Genomic DNA, 17,560 nt, shown 5'->3' on the forward strand with positions numbered 1-17,560 from the left:
ATAAAATAGACAATAACAGAAAATAATTTATGCTGAGAGACCTTGGGGGGGAAATCATTCAATGGTCTAGAAAGTTGGGGAGAAAGGTACTGATTAGTAACTAAGAAGGCATAAACATTTCTTGAGAGGAAAAAAGAAATATTGTCTTTGTTCCTAAGTTAAGATAACAAAAATGGACATCAGAAGTTACTAAAATGATTAAAATTAAAGAATGTTTTGGAGACCAGCAACATTGTGCAGTGCTTACAGTCTAGACCAGGGGTCGGGAACCTATGGCTCATGAGCCAGATGTGGCTCCTTTGATGGCTGCATCTGGCTCACTGACAAATCTTTAATAAAAAAAATAATAAAATTAAAAATATAAAACATTCTCATGTATTACAATCCATTCATTTCCTACTGCTCATGTTCATGGTTGTAGTGGCTGGAGCCAATCACAGCTGTCCTCCAGGACAACACCAAATTTTTATTGGATAACGTGTAAAGTAAACAGATCGTTGTATGGCACTCACGGAATTACATTTTAAAATATGTGGTGTTCATAGATCTCTCAGCCAAAAAGGTTACCGACCCCTGGTCTAGATACTGGAGCGAGACTGTCTAGACTTGGATCCTAATTCCATCCCTGCCACACCAGCAGAGTGAGAATGTAGTTACTCAGACTTTTTACTTCAGCTTTCTTACAAAGAAATGGGAATAATAATCCAGACCTACCTCAAAGTATTGTTGAAGATCAGCTGTTCTCATGGAAACAGGAAAAGAGAATAGCTGAATCAGGCAATGGCTCTTAAAGTTTCAACTCTGATGGTGTTATATCATGTCCATTTTCAATTTTATTGGCTAAAGCAAGACACATGACTAAGCCTGACTTAGTCAGGGTGGGAGCAGGCTGACTCTTCCCACAGGGAAACACACAAGCCATGTAACAATGTAAAGAAATATATAGTTCTTGTACAAGAATAACAATAAATAATCAAGAAAAATAGTACAATCCCACATAGAGATGAAGTATAGATACAAATCTAAACAATTGTCTCAGCAGCTTTTATTAAGTAGTTCATCTTTGGCACTCTAATTTGAAAGGGTACCTTTATCACCTCCTCCAGCATATACTATATTCTGACATGTTTTGGTAGGCATCTCTGGAATGCCTCATCTGTTTCTTTGGTCTCTCTGTATATTGATGTGCCAGGATCACATTTTCAATTATCAAGACTTTATAATGTTTTAATATCTCATAGGACTAGTTTCCATTTACTGAATATATTTTTCTGAGTTTTCTTAGCTATGTCATTATTTATTTTCTACATGAACTTTAGAATCAGCTTCTCTATTTAAAACAAACGTGAGATCTTTTATTGGAATCTCATCAAATGTGTGCATTAACATAGGGAAGACAGTCAGCTTTTTAAGGTGTTTCTCCCTATCCAAGAACAGAGGGTATTTTGTGTTTTTATTTTTAATTTTCATTTTTTCAACTCTTTTTATCTGTGTTTCAGTGTTAAAGTTCTTTTTTCACATAGAATATATATATTTCTTGCACTCTTTCCTTGCACTAGTTCCTTGTAGTCTTATTGAAAATGTATATGTAGTCTGCAATAGACGGACAGCTGTCAGAGGGGAGGAGGCTGGCGACTGGATGATAGAAGGTAAAAGGATTAAGTTAAAAATAAACCACATGTATAACACAGACACAGACAGCAGTGTTATGAGAGTCAGGGGAAAGGGTCGGGGGTAGGTGGAGGTGGGCAAAGTTGGGGAGTGGGAATGGAAAGAGACTTTCCTTGGGACAGGGTGTTCATGATACAGTGCATGGATGATGATTTGTTGAGTTGTACACTTGAAACATATGGTTTTGTAAATCAGTGTTACCCCAATAAATCCAATTTTTAAGCAATGTATATGTGGCCTTTTTGTTATATGAACAAGTAGTTTTTATGAAAATATTTATTATAGATTTCTATTTTATTAAGATATAACTTATATACCACAAAGTGCACAGATTTTGAGGGCACTGCTTGATAATTTTTTACTTATAATTAAACCTCAGGAAACATTTTCAGAATCCCAGAAAAGCTTTCACATGCCCACTCTTGGTCAGTGTTCATCTCAACACCCAGGTAATAAATACATTCTGATTTCTACAGCCATGATTAGTTTTGCCTGTTTGTAAACTTCATGCAAATAGAACTATGCAGAATGTATGATTCCCACAAAAGCATGGATTTTGGCCTGGGCCAAAATAGAACTTTAAAAACTTTAAAAGAGCCAGAAGAAAACATAAAAGAAATATTGTATAACATATTATTTTACCCAAACTATGAGACTTTCTACTGTCAGCTGATGAAATAAACCAGAAGGTAGTCTGTTGTGAGTCGGGGGCACAGAGAGAGAGATCAGCAGACGGAATCATCAAGGACTAGCAAAGGACCACCGCTCGCTCAGGCAAATGGCCCCGAGTTCATGCAGTATCCTAATTTTATTCACAAGACTTCAAAAAGCTTGTTTACTGAGAAATTGGCATAACATCAAGTGTAACTTTTACTTAAAGATACATGGAGTGCACCTGCAAGATAGCTTAGTAACAACATAATATCAGAAGGCATTAATTGCTATTGCTTCTATGGATCCCACAACATTCCTCTCCTTATCTTAAGCCTTAAGGGATAACCTTGGAAAGTACAGAAATCTTATGAGAATGTTTTACTGAGAAAAGCCCAGCAACTGCCTTCAGTCACATAGACCTGTTTCAGTGACCCGCCTTCAAGTCACAAAACAACTTTCTTGGCAAAACATTCATTTCTTGTTGGCTGTGTTCCCATCCAAGGCCATGCAATGGGTTATTCCACTACATTTGCCCCTTTTTGTTTATGCTGAATGTTATGAAGCACCACAGAAAACACAGCCTTCTGTCATTCATCCCTTATTTCTCTTGCATTGATTCATCGACAGACTACATATAAAAGAAAACATAGAATTAATATTATTATAAAAAGTCCTACAGTGGATCCCCAAAATCCTTTAATATATTCAATAGGATTTAATTGTGATAAATTGTCCATTAATCCCTTCAATATAGGTTGACATGTTAGAATTTCTAATTTTCTTTGAAAAGCTTCATGAATATATCTTTGTAATTTAATGATTTCTTTAATTACATTATCATGATTTAACAAATGCTTTTAAACATTTTTCTAATGGAAATAAGTATGATTTTAAGAAATAGGGGTAACACAAAAAGTAGTTACATTCTTATTACATTTTAGCTTAATTTGTCTTTGCAGGCTAACAATTTGATCTCTTAACATAATCATAGTCTGTTCTAAATCATTAACTTTAGTATTAATGTTACTATTTATACATTATTGAGAAGTTCACAGTTGTTCAGAATTTTCATGCCATTTTTGCACAAAGTCCACAGTCTGTATACTTTGATGTAATGTAACTCCAGATACAGCAGCCGCGGTGGTTACAGCTATTAGTCCTATAATGATGGCGATGATCAGTCCAACCAGTCTCTTGATTCACTTCAAGGACTTAATAAGATGTTGTAACAGCATCATGGAAGGGGAACCCTGCCACATCCGATGCATCTGTACTGGAATCCAGACTCCCGTTCAGGTTCTTAAAATGTAAAGACTTTGACTATTTTATTAAAAAGAACAGAAGAGTTAATACATGTATAAAAAGCACACTTATTGCAAGTTATTGAATAATTTTCAGCTGTCTATTTGGTTTCACCTATAACAAATATATAAAGCAATCTAACACAAGCAGATATGAAATGTTTCATTCTTCTTAAAGATTAACATAATATGATTAGAAGGATAATTTCTCCAGATTTTTCCTTTCTTCACTGACATACGTTTAAGTGCCATGGCTATTTCCCACAGATGATATTGTATAGGACCAAATTTTATATGAGGAGCTTGAGGTGACATCCCTCCTCTATGCTATATGATAGTATGATTATTTTGATCACAAGCTGTAATTAAACTATTGTTCTTATGCCACCTTAAATCAGCACCCTGACCTTTAACTTGGGCAGAGCTATAAGGGCTTTAATCTATAACATTTTATATACAGATGTATTGCTTTTAAATCTATATCCTTGTAACAAACGTGGGTTTTTTTTTCATCTCCTTTACTGTTATCTTTGACAATAGAGAGCCAAGCTTGAGCTTCTATGTTTAAACAATGTGGCTTATGTCCAATCATATAGGTAATTCCTCAACTCCTGTTGTATGATTTCTAATTTTACGTCTTCTTTTGAAGGTGCTAAGGGGCCTCTATTATTTAAAGGTCCTAGAAGCCAATTAGAGTCATTAACAAAAATAGGAAAGGCACTATTTTCCTAATGAATAGCTCTATTTAATGGAGGATTAGGAACATATGCCTAATAACTAAAATTTTCAGCTCTACTTACTGGAATTGTTACCAAAGCAATCATTGCTAAAAACAGGTTAGTAGCATTTTTTTTTCTAGTAGCTTGTAGCATATTTTTACCATTAAAGGTCAGCTTTTTAAGTTGAACCTAACTTGGTATTTTAGCCTTTTCAATACCAAGCAGCAGCATCTTTAAGATTCTTCTTTTGAAATTCATTTCTTCCATCTCAGCAATGGGCAGATATGGAAAGAATCTATTGTTCTTATTCATGTTGTTAGTTTAATTCTGCGAGCAGGACACCAAAGGACTTCACCGGATTCTGCAATGACACAAGCAAACCCTCTTCCCCAATGTTGCACTACACTAACTACCTATTGATCCAACTCACTTTTATAGTGTATGGGTTGATTTAATCTTAGAACTGTTATTTTTTGTCCAATGTCTGTCTGCAGCAGTCAATTTATCTTCTCCTGTATTTAAGAAATTTAAAGTAAATAAAACTTTGTGTAACATAATTCTAGGGAATAATCTCCTTTCTTCTCCCCCTTTTTTGTTTAAGTAATATATTTTTCAGAGTGCAATTACTGCATTCAATAATTGCTTGTTCTTGTGGATTATATGGAATTCTGGTAGTATGTTTAATATTCTAAAATGCTAAGAATTGTTGAAATTTGGTAGATGTATAGGCAGGACTATTGTCAGTTTTAATTGCTTTAGGAATGCCTATAACATTAAAAGCTTTAATAAGATGTTGAATGACATAATTAGCCTTTTCTCTAGGTAAGGTGTGGCCTATTGAAAGGAAGAATAAATATTAATAAAACTATACATAAGATAGTTTTTTAAAAGAAGAAATATGAGTAATATTTATTTGCTACAGGTTATTAATGTGTTGCCCTCTAGGATTCATTCCTCTCGGTAATGGAGGAGCATTTATAATACTATACTGAGGACAGTTTCTAATAATATTCTGAGCTTCTCACCAGGTTATTTTAAATTTTTGCATTAATTTTTTTTTATTTGTATGAGTCTTTGTATAAAACTTAGTAGTTATTTTTATTGATCTAATGAGTGATTAACTTCATTATTTGTAGAAGACATAGGTCCTGGTAAAGCTGTATGAGAACAAATGTGAGTTATATGGATAGGCAAATTTCATTCCTACAATAAAAGTTGTAACTCTTGAAACAATTTGTGCAATTTAGAACTATTATTTGAAATATAAATAGTTTCTATAAGTTTAATTGTATGTTCTACATATTGTGAATCAGTTACAATGTTAATAGCACAGGATGTTTGAATTTTGTCTTTAACTACAATGATTTAAGGTCTCAGAAGCATTTTTAAGGATGACTGAAAGTTTAGCATTATTTTTATAAGCTATTAATATGTTATTTATATAATGGATTATTAAAGGTTGAGGATATTTGTAACAAATTTTTTCTAAAGGTTGATTTACATAATGTTGATATAGTGTCTGACTATTCAACATTGCCTATTTAAGTAATATAAACTTAGTAAGAATAGTTAGTTATGCTTATTGTTATAGACACAACAGCTAGCACTGCTAGAAACAGAGTCAGTGATGTTTTTTGAAGTCTTAGTCTTAGTTAAAAAAAATTTTGCCTCCTAGTTAAGTTTATTTAATTGTCAAATTTCCCTTTTTTCTATTTCCAACTTATACCGAGGCTACAATTTTCTGGAAGGTATCTACTAGTCCCGTATCTGTGGAAATAAGAGCAAATCCTCGCCCCTACATTTTTGTCTACATTGCCGTTGTAAATTAGAAAACTGTCCATTTAAGAAGTTTATTTTGTGTAATATTAGTAAGAGGGTTAGCATTAGCATTTTGATTAGCTTGAATACAAGCTTGATTTTCCTGTTATAAATTGTAACTCTTTCACTTTTGAAAGAACAGTCCAAGCTAACATTTCTAAATTTTTTGAAATAAAACATTCAGAGTCTATGAAGGAGGATAGCAGTTCCTGCGTATAAAGACAGTTTTATACTGGGAGCAAGCCGTTTTTAACTCTTTAAGAGCTTTGACAGAAATTTGGTCATAGTGAGTATAAAAAACTCCTTATCAGAAAGTTTAGACTGTAATTTAAAATGTTGCTCTTTTAATTATTTATAACATAAATGTTTTTCTTTATTAGAGGCCAAATGACCCTTGTTATTTTCTTATTGTAAAAGAAATCTTAGAGCTTTGTTAGGGACTTTCCTTAAGCCATGCAGCTTAGTGATTACTGCCTAAGTGGGCTAAAAAGAAAACTAATGTTGCTTAGTAATAAGAGATGTATTAGCTTCTATATCTAAAAGTCTTTTGTATTGTTAAGTCTATTATAGGGCATCAAAGGAACTAAATTCCCGCTTTCCTCAGTGCCTCCTTTTTCAGTTGCCTTACAAGCAGCCAACTGTCTGAAGCAGCTTGTGATAAATTCTTAAAATGACTTAATTTTACTTAATTCCTTAGTTTTACAAATTTGAGTATATTTTACACATAAACAAGACAATTTTCAATACAGAAACACAAGTATAACATATAACTTTAATTAATCCTAATACTTGAATTCTTATTTGATTTCAAACTTTGAATATACCTTACAATGTATTAACTTAATTAGCAAGTCTTAAGGATCCATATTTATTCAATTTAAATTTAAATGAGCGCTCCTTATAATTTCTAATTTTAAAGCAAAAATTATATGGATGAAACTTTTTTTAATATAAAAGAAAGCCGGCATTTTTAACCTTTGTATGTAAACACAATTCAGGCCTTAAAAATCACATTTTAGACAACATCAAACAAAAACTAAACAGAAATTAGAATCAGACAAAACAGACTAGACAAAACAAAGAGAAACCCAGGATTTCAGAGCACAGTCAGACTAGAAAGATGCCTGCCTGATTTTAATCAGGGCATTTTCTGACAGAGGGACTGACGATGGATGAGACTAAACAAAATTTCCCCAAGAAAATTCTCTTGGCAGCTGCTGGGATATTTTCTATAGTCAGATCCAACACATGTCCCCTGCCTCAGTTTCCAGGCAAAGAATAAGAAAGAAACAAAATGATAGCTCAGAGGATTGTAGCTAAAACACTAAAGAAAATTAGTATTTATTTATTTTATTATTACAAAGACTAGAGAATTCTAAGGACTTCATGATTCCTCTATATGTCCTAATTCTAATTGAATTTGTACCAACTGATGTAAAGCTTTAAGCTTTTCTTCCTTGTCTCCAACTCTAGTGATTTGCATCCAGGCTTTAAGACAAGCGATCTAATCTAAGCTACAACAGCATCAGTATAACCAGTCTGTTGTCCCACATCTGCATGAACGCCAACTCCGATGAGCACTTCAAAAGTAGCTCCCAGGGGATTATTTCTGGTGTTCATATGAGATATTTGAAGAGCCTCCTCTCTCCACCAAGATTTGAATTGTAAATATTGTCCTGGTTCCAAAACCATACTAGCAAGTAAATCCCAATCCAAAGGAATCATTAAATGATCATTACAATAGGAATAGATAAGACCTTGAACATATGAGGACTGAGGTCCATACGTAGCAACAGATTGTTTGACTAGCTTTAAGGAAGTAAATTCAAATTAGTCAAATTGGATATTATGCCCTCCCCCAGGATCTGGAGCATTAAGAGGAAAAGGCTGTTGAATAATTGGGAAAATAGATGCAGAAAAATTACTAGAATTAGATTCTAAATCATCATGACGTATAAGCACCTGTTGCATTTCAGAGATTTCAGGGAATTGAAAAATCCTTCCCCTGCCAGTACCAATTAATTTTTTACCTTGAATTGGAGGAGCCGTAGGCTCACATATATCTTGCTTTTGAACAGGATAAGCAGTATACTGATTTCCATTCTCCCGTTGTTCCAGTGTAAATTGTAGTTTACTTAATAAATGTTTTAGACAGGCAACATCATCCATAGGTGCTCCCTCATCTTTTAAGAAAGAGGGAATAAAGCCTGTGGATGGCTGAATTTCATTAACATTATCAGTAACTTCAGAAGCAGAGACAGTATTGTCCAAGTCATTATTCTATTCATTCTGTGCTGAATTAAATTCTTCAGGCTCATTAAAAATAAGCTCACTCAAGTCTTTAACAGAATCTCCATCTGATTATAAAGGTTCAAGGGCTGTAGCAATAAGATTATAAGCAGCCCACATTTCAGCATCAAGTGGATCTCCGTGCTGATGAACACAGCATAAAGATTTTTCTACTTGTTGCCAAACATTCAAATTCAATTGATTACAATGTTCAGGAGTATACCAATAACAGTGTTTCTGAGTAGCATTTAAAAGACGTAACAAAACCTTGTCTTTTATCTGAGTCCCAGACCCTTTTAAAAGGGATGTCAAAACCTGTATATAATTGTCACGTAATGAATGGGAATTTCCCATAACTTTGCTAGTTACCCGAAAGTATCGCGTACACAGCGCGTCCAACTTACCCTTTTAGGGTTCCATCTGTTCCCAACCTCTTCTTAAGGCTCCACGGTAGGCGCCAAATGTTGTTGTGAGTCGGGGGCGCAGAGAGAGAGATCAGCAGACGGAATCATCAAGGACTAGCAAAGGACCACCGCTCGCTCAGGCAAATGGCCCCGAGTTCATGCAGTGTCCTAATTTTATTCACAAGACTTCAAAAAGCTTGTTTACTGAGAAATTGGCATTACATCAAGTGTGACTTTTACTTAAAGATACATGGAGTGCACCTGCAAGATAGCTTAGTAACAGCATAATATCGGAAGGCATTAATTGCTATTGCTTCTATGGATCCCACAACATTCCTCTCCTTATCTTAAGCCTTAAGGGATAACCTTGGAAAGTACAGAAATCTTATGAGAATGATTTACTGAGAAAAGCCCAGCAACTGCCTTCAGTCACATAGACCTGTTTCAGTGACCCGCCTTCAAGTCACAAAACAACTTTCTTGGCAAAACATTCATTTCTTGTTGGCTGTGTTCCCATCCAAGGCCATGCAATGGGTTATTCCACTACAGTAGTCTGAAAAGTTTTTAGTTCTGAAGTGAGTTTTCCAAGAAGAGGAGGGACTTTCGCAATAGAGTATGTGCCTACTGTATACTTAATGCCAATGAAATGGCCAGATTCAATAGCAGAAGCTTTGAGGGTAGCCATTATTTGAGCTAGAAAGCTTATTTGTGAGTCTTGATAACTGAGAGTAATTGGACACAGGGACTCTTCAAAAAAGGGGAGAAACTTTTGATAAACAAAGGTAAAGCAGTTTCAGTTTTATATCTGAATGTGTACACCACTCACATTATATATCTGAGACATATAATTTTGTATTTAATTAATGGAACACAGTCTAATCATGATATGAACACAGAAAGGATGAAGAGAGTGATTGAGCAAGCGCAGACATGGATAGCACATCTCCCAGCCCCTGCGGTCAGCAGTAGACCAGAATCAAATGACACAGTGCTTCCCCATGAAAAACTTGGAAGAAATCTAAAAGTGATCTCAAAAAAACCTGAATTAGAATATGAGAAAGAATTTGGTAAGAAACAAGACGTTGTTCAATTACAAGGATTAGATTTAGGAAGAGGCAAGTTCAGCCAGAAGTCTAACAAATTCTGTCTCTCAGATCAGTTTATAATTTCATCTACACATTTTCCAAAAATAAAAGTATAAACTGTGTACTAGTTCCTTCCTTCAAATGAGTCATATAGTACTACTTAATCACTATGTACTTTGATCCCTTTCTCATAAGATTAAATATTGCTGATCCATTTTTACCTAAGAAATTGAAAGAAAGGAAACAAAACTTAACACATTTCCCAATACCTTACTGTTTCCAAAAGAACAGTTGTCTCTTAATGCCAGTGTTCTTTATAGAACCTTGAGATTAAAATTCCAGATGTCCAGGACCATATTTTCACTTGTACAAGCAGAAAAAAAATATGCATGGGAAGTTCATTACCCTGGGTGTCAATATGCATTATCATTGGGGACCAAAGAAGAAATTGGAGAAGAAAGTAATTTTATTCACGATTGTATAAAAACATTATATCTTGGGAGCCTAATACCAGAAGTCTCTGCATGTTTTTATACAATTATGTGAGTTTACAGAGATACATTTGTGAGAATGGGAATTCTCAAAATTATAACAAGACTAGTCTGTTCTTCCTCCTCCATTTATCTTTTTCTTTCTCTTTTTCTCCAAAAGAAATGAAAAACATAATTATTTAACTTTAACTAAAACTACATGTGCTTCTTTTTCTTTTCTCAATGTAAGTGAAATATTTCTTTATCCCAAGCTCTCTTCCTTGACCAACACGGAAGGATAATGCATGGAAACATTAACTGGTGTTTTGTGTTTACTGATGAAAAGGATTTGGAAAGAATGTGATCTGTGCTGACCCTTATCCTCTGGTATTTTTCTCTTTTCTATTTCAAAAGTGTAGCCAGGCCCTTCTGTTCTTTTGCCTTAAGAAGTTTCAAGGTTAGAAGCAGAGGTTGCTTAAAAATAACTTTGTGAAAACCCTGGCTCCTTGAGCAAATTACTCTAGGTTCTCTTAAAGAAGAATGGAAAGTAATCCTTTGTATGGATATGAGTTGAAGCCTTAGTTGGCAGGGAGAATTTAAATCCAAGAGGCTAGTGGAGGTTTGTGGGTGCACTAATGGAAGGGAGCCCAGGTGCCACTATCGATGTGTCTTTTTGTGCAATTATAATACTGTTTAATTACTATAATTTTATAATATGGTTGAAAATCAGGAAGTGTGTTGCCTCCTGCTTTGGTCTTGTTCAAAATTGCTTTGGCTAATCAGAATCTCTTACAGTTTCATCTGAATTTTAGAATTGTAAGTGGTCAATTCTAATATCTTTTTTGATCACCTATTCCTGGAATTACTATTTTAGAAATTATATGAATAAGAAAAACTTCTATAAATTTTCTATCTTGCATTTGTAGTATTTGTGTCTATTAGGGAACATGAAATAGTTGTTGAGGGGAAAAAATATTAATATAAAGCAAAGGAGAACAAATAGTCAAATGGAGAGAAAAGCCTAGTCTTTCGATTCTTTCTCTTTACACTCACGCCATGGGAATTTCATCCAAGGTAAAAGTTTTAAATATCATTGCTATGCTAATGACCTCCAAATTTTTATTTAGCCCAGGCCACTTTCTTTAACTATAGAGTTGTAAATATGAGTACCCACTCAATAGCTACACATGGATGTTTGTTTGGCATTTTAAACTTAATATATAAAAAACAGAAATTCTGATTTCTTCAGGCTTTTCAATCTCAATAAATGTCGAATTTATTCTTCAATTAAGCAGACAATAACCTTGGATGTCATTGTTTATTTATCCATCTGTCCCTCAAGTTCTCTAAGGGCTTTTTTTATTTTCATGAATTCCAGTGTATCTCATGCAGAGTAAGTAAGTGTACAAATGACTGTAAAACAAGTTTATTGTTTGCATAACATGGTGTTGCAGAGCTAAACCATTTTGTGTTTTGGTTGTGTATTTATAAATTGTGCAGTTAATGATGTTTTTTCAGAGAGTTTAAATGAAAATTTTAGGACTCATCCAACTTTTCAAGTCACTTAGCTTATTTTCCTTAAAATTTTTAGTATATGGTTTTTCATGGATGGCATCACATGACTCAAATATTAGAATATATAAAAAGATATACAGTGGCCCTGGCCAGTTGGCTCAGTGGTAGAGCGTCAGCCTGGCGTGCAGAAGTCCCAGGTTCGATTCCCGGCCAGGGCACACAGGGGAAGCGCCCATCTGCTTCTCCACCCCTCCCCCTCTCCTTCCTCTCTGTCTCTCTCTTCCCCTCCCGCAGCAAGGCTCCATTGGAGCAAAGATGGCCCGGGCACTGGGGATGGCTCCTTGGCCTCTGCCCCAGGCACTAGAGTGGCTCTGGTCGCAACAGAGTGACGCCCCGGAGGGGCAGAGCATCGCCCCCTGGTGGGCGTGCCAGGTGGATCCCAGTCGGGCACAAGCGGGAGTCTGTCTGACTGTCTCTCCCCATTTCCAGCTTCAGAAAAATACAAAAAAAAAAGAAAAGATACACAGTGAAAAGTCATCTTCTTACCCATTTCTAATTTACCCATTTCTCACTGATGACCTCACCCCTCTAATGAGGCAACCTCTTTTCTTAGTTTTTTATGTAACTTTCCAAACTTTCTCTGTTGATACCCTAACAAATATTATTAATTTTTATCTCCACTTTAACATAAAAAGTAACATCAACCTACTTTTTTATTTTTACATAGTATATCTTAGACATGCTTATACATCAGTGCATAGATTCTCTTTTTTATTGCAGCTTCACAGCATTATGTTGCATAAATGTTCCATAATTTGTTAAATTTTATTTATATTTATTTTAGTGAAGAGAGAGAAAGAGAAGCGGGGAAGAGCAGGAAGCATCAACTCCCATATGTGCTTTGACCAGGCAAGCCTGGGATTTTGAACGGCGACCTTAGCAATCCAGGTCAACATTTTACTACACCACCACAGGTCAGGCATGTTCCACAAGTTATTAACCAACTTCTTATTGATGGAAATTTGAGTGTTGTCAGGCTATACTATTACAAACAATTGAAATAAATAAACTTGAATGTAACTTTTTCATGACTCCTGGCAAGACTGTAGACTGAATTTCCAGAAATATAATTGTTGAGTCAAATGATTTGTGTCATTGTATGTAATAGGGGGATGAAGGAGTTGTTATTGAAGTTTTGATAGGTAGATTTTGTATATATTGACAAATATTGCTAACTATTAATTTTATGTCCAGCTAAATTCTCTTATTTTACAAAGTGATGTCTTGGTTGATTCTTGTATATTTTCTAGGTATAAACTTAACTCATTTTCAAATAATGATCACTTAACCTTTTCCCTATCTGCGTACTACCGCTATTTTATTTTACTTGCGTTGGCTGATACCTGTAGAACCAACTTAGAAGTGAGGATAGCCTCTTTGTTCTATTTTTGTCCTACTATAAACAATATTTTCTTATTAAATATGGCATTGGCTTTCAGGAAAAAATATATGTACTCATAAAATACTACATAATTATAAAACTACCCATTGTTTATTCTTTTCTTGGGTATTTTTATAAAGAGCAGATATTTAATTTTGTCAAATGTCTGCCCACATTTATGAAACTGAAACTAATTTGATCATGGTGTAAAACTGGTAATTTTTTAATGTGCTGCTGGATTATGTTTACTAACTTTTCATTATAATTTTCCTGCTATTTATAAGTGAGGTTAGTCTTTTTGTGTTGCTTTTTTTTTTTTTTTTTTTTTTTTACAGAGACAGAGAGTCAGAGAGAGGGATGGATAGAGACAGACAGACAGGAAGGGAGAGAGATGAGAAGCATCAATCATTAGTTTTTTGTTGTGACACCTTAGTTGTTCATTGATTGCTTTCTCATATGTGCCCTGACCGTGGGGTTACAGCAGACTGAGTAACCCCTTGCTTGAGCCAGTGACCTTGGGTCCAAGCTGGTGAACCTTGCTCAAACCAGATGAGCCTACACTCAAGCTGACGACTTCACGGTCTGGAACCTGGGTCCTTGGCATCCCAGTCCGACGCTCTATCCACTGCACCACTTCCCTGTCAGGCTTTGTTACTTTTGCCAGGTTTGAATACTTATGCTATATTCAGTTAGTAAAAATAATTTTGTGTTACTTGTTTCTCTGTACTGAAGGAACATTACTGATATTACTAGAATTGGCATTGGCGCTTTGCTGTGAGAAACTGCTCACTAGTGCCATCTTAACTGTAATGTTTATTTAAGTAGTGTCCAGGCCCCAAATGTAGATGTTCTATGTATACCAAGATTTTACACCTACATAAATTTACAAAGAAAGAGCCTCATTGCATTTTGGGTAAGAGTTATTCACTTGAACTCAGCACATGCTCAATTAGTGTTGCAGATGGGTAAATGGAAAGAAAAGAAAAGAATGAATTACTGGTAGTATAGATGAAGAAGTAGTCATTTTAACATGATATTGACAAGGAATCTAAAGAAATCATGATATCATCATGCAAAAAAAGAGAAATGTGAGTCACATATTTGTTAGTGAGTTCATAGCTTAATTTACAATCAAATTACTATGCCTAAAATGTTAATTAATAAAGATGTTTAACTTGGAAAATACTCTCTGATGAACTTTGAGAGACACAGCAATGTTTAAGTTATTTATCTTCCTAATAATAACCAGCAAAGGATAATCCAGCAAAGCATTCTGAAAATAATTGACAGAAAATCAAAAGATTGTAGGGCATTGAAATCCAAATGAAGAAATTCCTTCAAGAATGATTTTAAGAACAGATTGAGAAAATATATCAGTTGTTTCTGCAAGACAGAATAAAAAGAGAACTGAGAATTAACCACTAAAATTGGCAACATGGACATCATTAGTGACTTTGCCAAAAACTCTTTAAGTCCAATGGTGAAGAAAGTCAAATGAGAGTGGATTTATGAAAGAATAAGAAAAAAAGAAGCAGAAGTAGTTAGGTTTGGACAAATATTGTGACAAAGGGAGAAAAAATATTAGGTGGCAGATAGAGGGAAATGTATAGTTAAGAATTTTATTTTTTCATAGGTGAAATATCTATTTATCTGCTGATGAGAATAATGAGTTAACAGGAGAAATTTTATGGTGCAGTAGAAAGGGGTGAGACCCTTTTCTGGTAATTTTAATAATGAAGTTCTTGAGTGGGCAAAAAGGGATAAGGTCTGGTACAAAAACAAAATCCCGGTTCAGATTTCGATGCACAGAACAGACAGCTCCACTGCAGGATAACACAGAGAGTGCGGAGCACACAGGCACTGGAGCAGACGAGCTATAGTTTCTGTATTGGGGGAAGATGATCAAAACTTTGATTCTCACAGTGAAATAAGCAATGTCATTCATTGAGAGAAAACAAGAAGGAAGGCATTTGGAATAGTGAAAAGATAATAAAAGATGTAAAACACTGGCCTGACCTGTGGTGGCACAGTGGATAAAATGACCTGGAAATGCTGAGGTCGCCGGTTCGAAACCCTGGGCTTGCCTGGTCAAGGCACATATGGGAGTTGATAATTCCAGCTCCTCCCCCCCTTCTCTCTCTCTGTCTCTCTCTTGTCTCTCTCTCTCTCCTCTCTAAAAATGAATAAATAAATAAATAATTTAAAAAATAAAATAAAATAAAAAAGATGTAAAACACTGACCTGAGAGAATAGGAGAATGAAGTTATTTGAGCAATACAGTAGCACTGCAGGGTACAGTGTTTGTACCTAGTCCATGGTCAGGAATTTAAACCTGTCAATATATTCACACGTCTTTCACCAGTCATATTATTTAATTTTGATAAAAGTGACAAAGATAAACTCCTCAGTGACAGAGATATATGGTTTTTGTTAACCACAAAACAGTGCCTGATACAAAGTACGCTTTCAAATATATGTGGACTGACTAAATATTACCCATCTTCTCCTCTTGATTGCTTTGCTGTCACATTATCTCCAGTACACAGTCCAGTGCCTGATTCATGGCAGGCCCTTAAATATTGACTAAATAAGTGAATTACCTGATTAATCAGTATCTTTTTTTCCTTTACTTCTGAACTTTATATCCAACTCCTGACCAAACGGCCTCACTGCTTATCTCTCGAAAGCCTCAAATTCAACATATCTAAGATGACCTCCTTCTTTTTCTCAATCTGTTATAAACAAAATCATATATGTTTTTGAGAAATCTAGAGTCATCCTCTATCATCTCTAAAATGGAAAAATATATAACTTTTATAAATTTTTGAGAACATTAAGTGAAATAATCAAAACCGATAAGGATTACCAGCTCTTACAAGCTTTCAATGATTCTAAGATACACATCTTTTTAATCAGTATGTGTTTGACCATTAGATGAGCTTTTTTATTTAAGTAATGATTTTCTTTATATCAACGGTGTCTTACATGTAATAAAATGCAGTAAAATAACTTCCTTTTTAAATATGCTTGTTGATATTAAACTACTAATTGTTATGTACAGAATACTTCAAATTCATATTTTTCTCCCTCTCCCCACTGTCACAGCCCTACTTCAGTCCCGCATTTCTCTCATCTGATCATTGAAGGAGCTCCTGAATGATCTCCTTGCCCCTTACACTGCCCTTTTCCAACATTGCTCCATATTCCTACCAGAGTGATCATGTTTCTCCCATGCCTAACTATATAACTGCCTAAAGAATAAAATCTAAGTTCCTGCCTGTAACACACAAAGCTCTCTAACTCTCTCTAGTCTTACCCATAAGCCCCAGTCTGAACTCCTTCTGTACTTGGAAATCACCTAATACCCCATGTTGTTTCACAACCCCGTGAACACAGTTTGGTCACACTAAACTATTGATTTAGAATATATTTTGCAAATGTCGGTGTATCAACTAAGAATCCTTCTGGCAATCAATAACAGAAAAGCAGCTAAAATTTACTTAAACAAGCGAGGAAGGAGTGCACAGGTTGACATTCCAAGGTTGATACAATTGCCCAATAATGCTGGCAAAGATGAAGGCCCTTTCTCTCTTTTGACTTACTTAGCATGCAGATTTACATCCTTCTGCTGCTGTTCCATCATCTCAAGATGATCATTGAAACTTCAAGCATTAAATCAATTTTCCATGCAAGAGCAATGAATAAAGACATTTAATGCTGCACTCATGGAAACTTTCTTTTTAAGACAGCAAAAGTTTTCCATAAGCCCACACAGAAGTTCTCCATTCATATGTCACTGGCCAGACTAGGTCAAATAGCCACCTATACCTTAAAGGCGGAAAGGGAGAAGAATGCTGTGTAGGTAGTTAAGCCAGTGATCAGTGTCTGCCATACTCTGCTCAGCTAGTACCTTCTTAATTATGTCTTAAAAATTTAGAAAATTTCTATGTATTTTTCCTTCCACACTAAATGAATATTTAGTAAGCACCTAGTATACATACCAGGTACTATTCTAGGCATTGGGAATACAGCAATGAACAAAATCTTTTCTCTTGTGAAATTTTCATTCTAATATTAACCCTTTGACTCAATATTTCTGCTTCTAGTAATTTACCTTACAGAATACTCTTCAAAGATAAGAATGTTCATTGATACAGTAACTAGAATAACAAAAATACTATTTAAATATTTAC

General features: G+C 34.9%; 1 long non-coding RNA gene across 1 annotated transcript; it reads right to left on the reverse strand.

Moving 5' to 3' along the window:
• LOC136327204 (uncharacterized) lies at positions 1 to 9,226 on the reverse strand. The gene is made up of 3 exons (XR_010729579.1): positions 8,857 to 9,226; positions 8,194 to 8,380; positions 1 to 3,645 (listed from the first exon to the last, which is right to left on the reverse strand). It is a non-coding gene; the product is annotated as an uncharacterized lncRNA (long non-coding RNA).
• Positions 9,227 to 17,560: the final 8,334 nt, after the last annotated feature.

This window comes from Saccopteryx bilineata, chromosome 1, assembly GCF_036850765.1.
Source record: "Saccopteryx bilineata isolate mSacBil1 chromosome 1, mSacBil1_pri_phased_curated, whole genome shotgun sequence".
NCBI lineage: Eukaryota > Metazoa > Chordata > Mammalia > Chiroptera > Emballonuridae > Saccopteryx > Saccopteryx bilineata.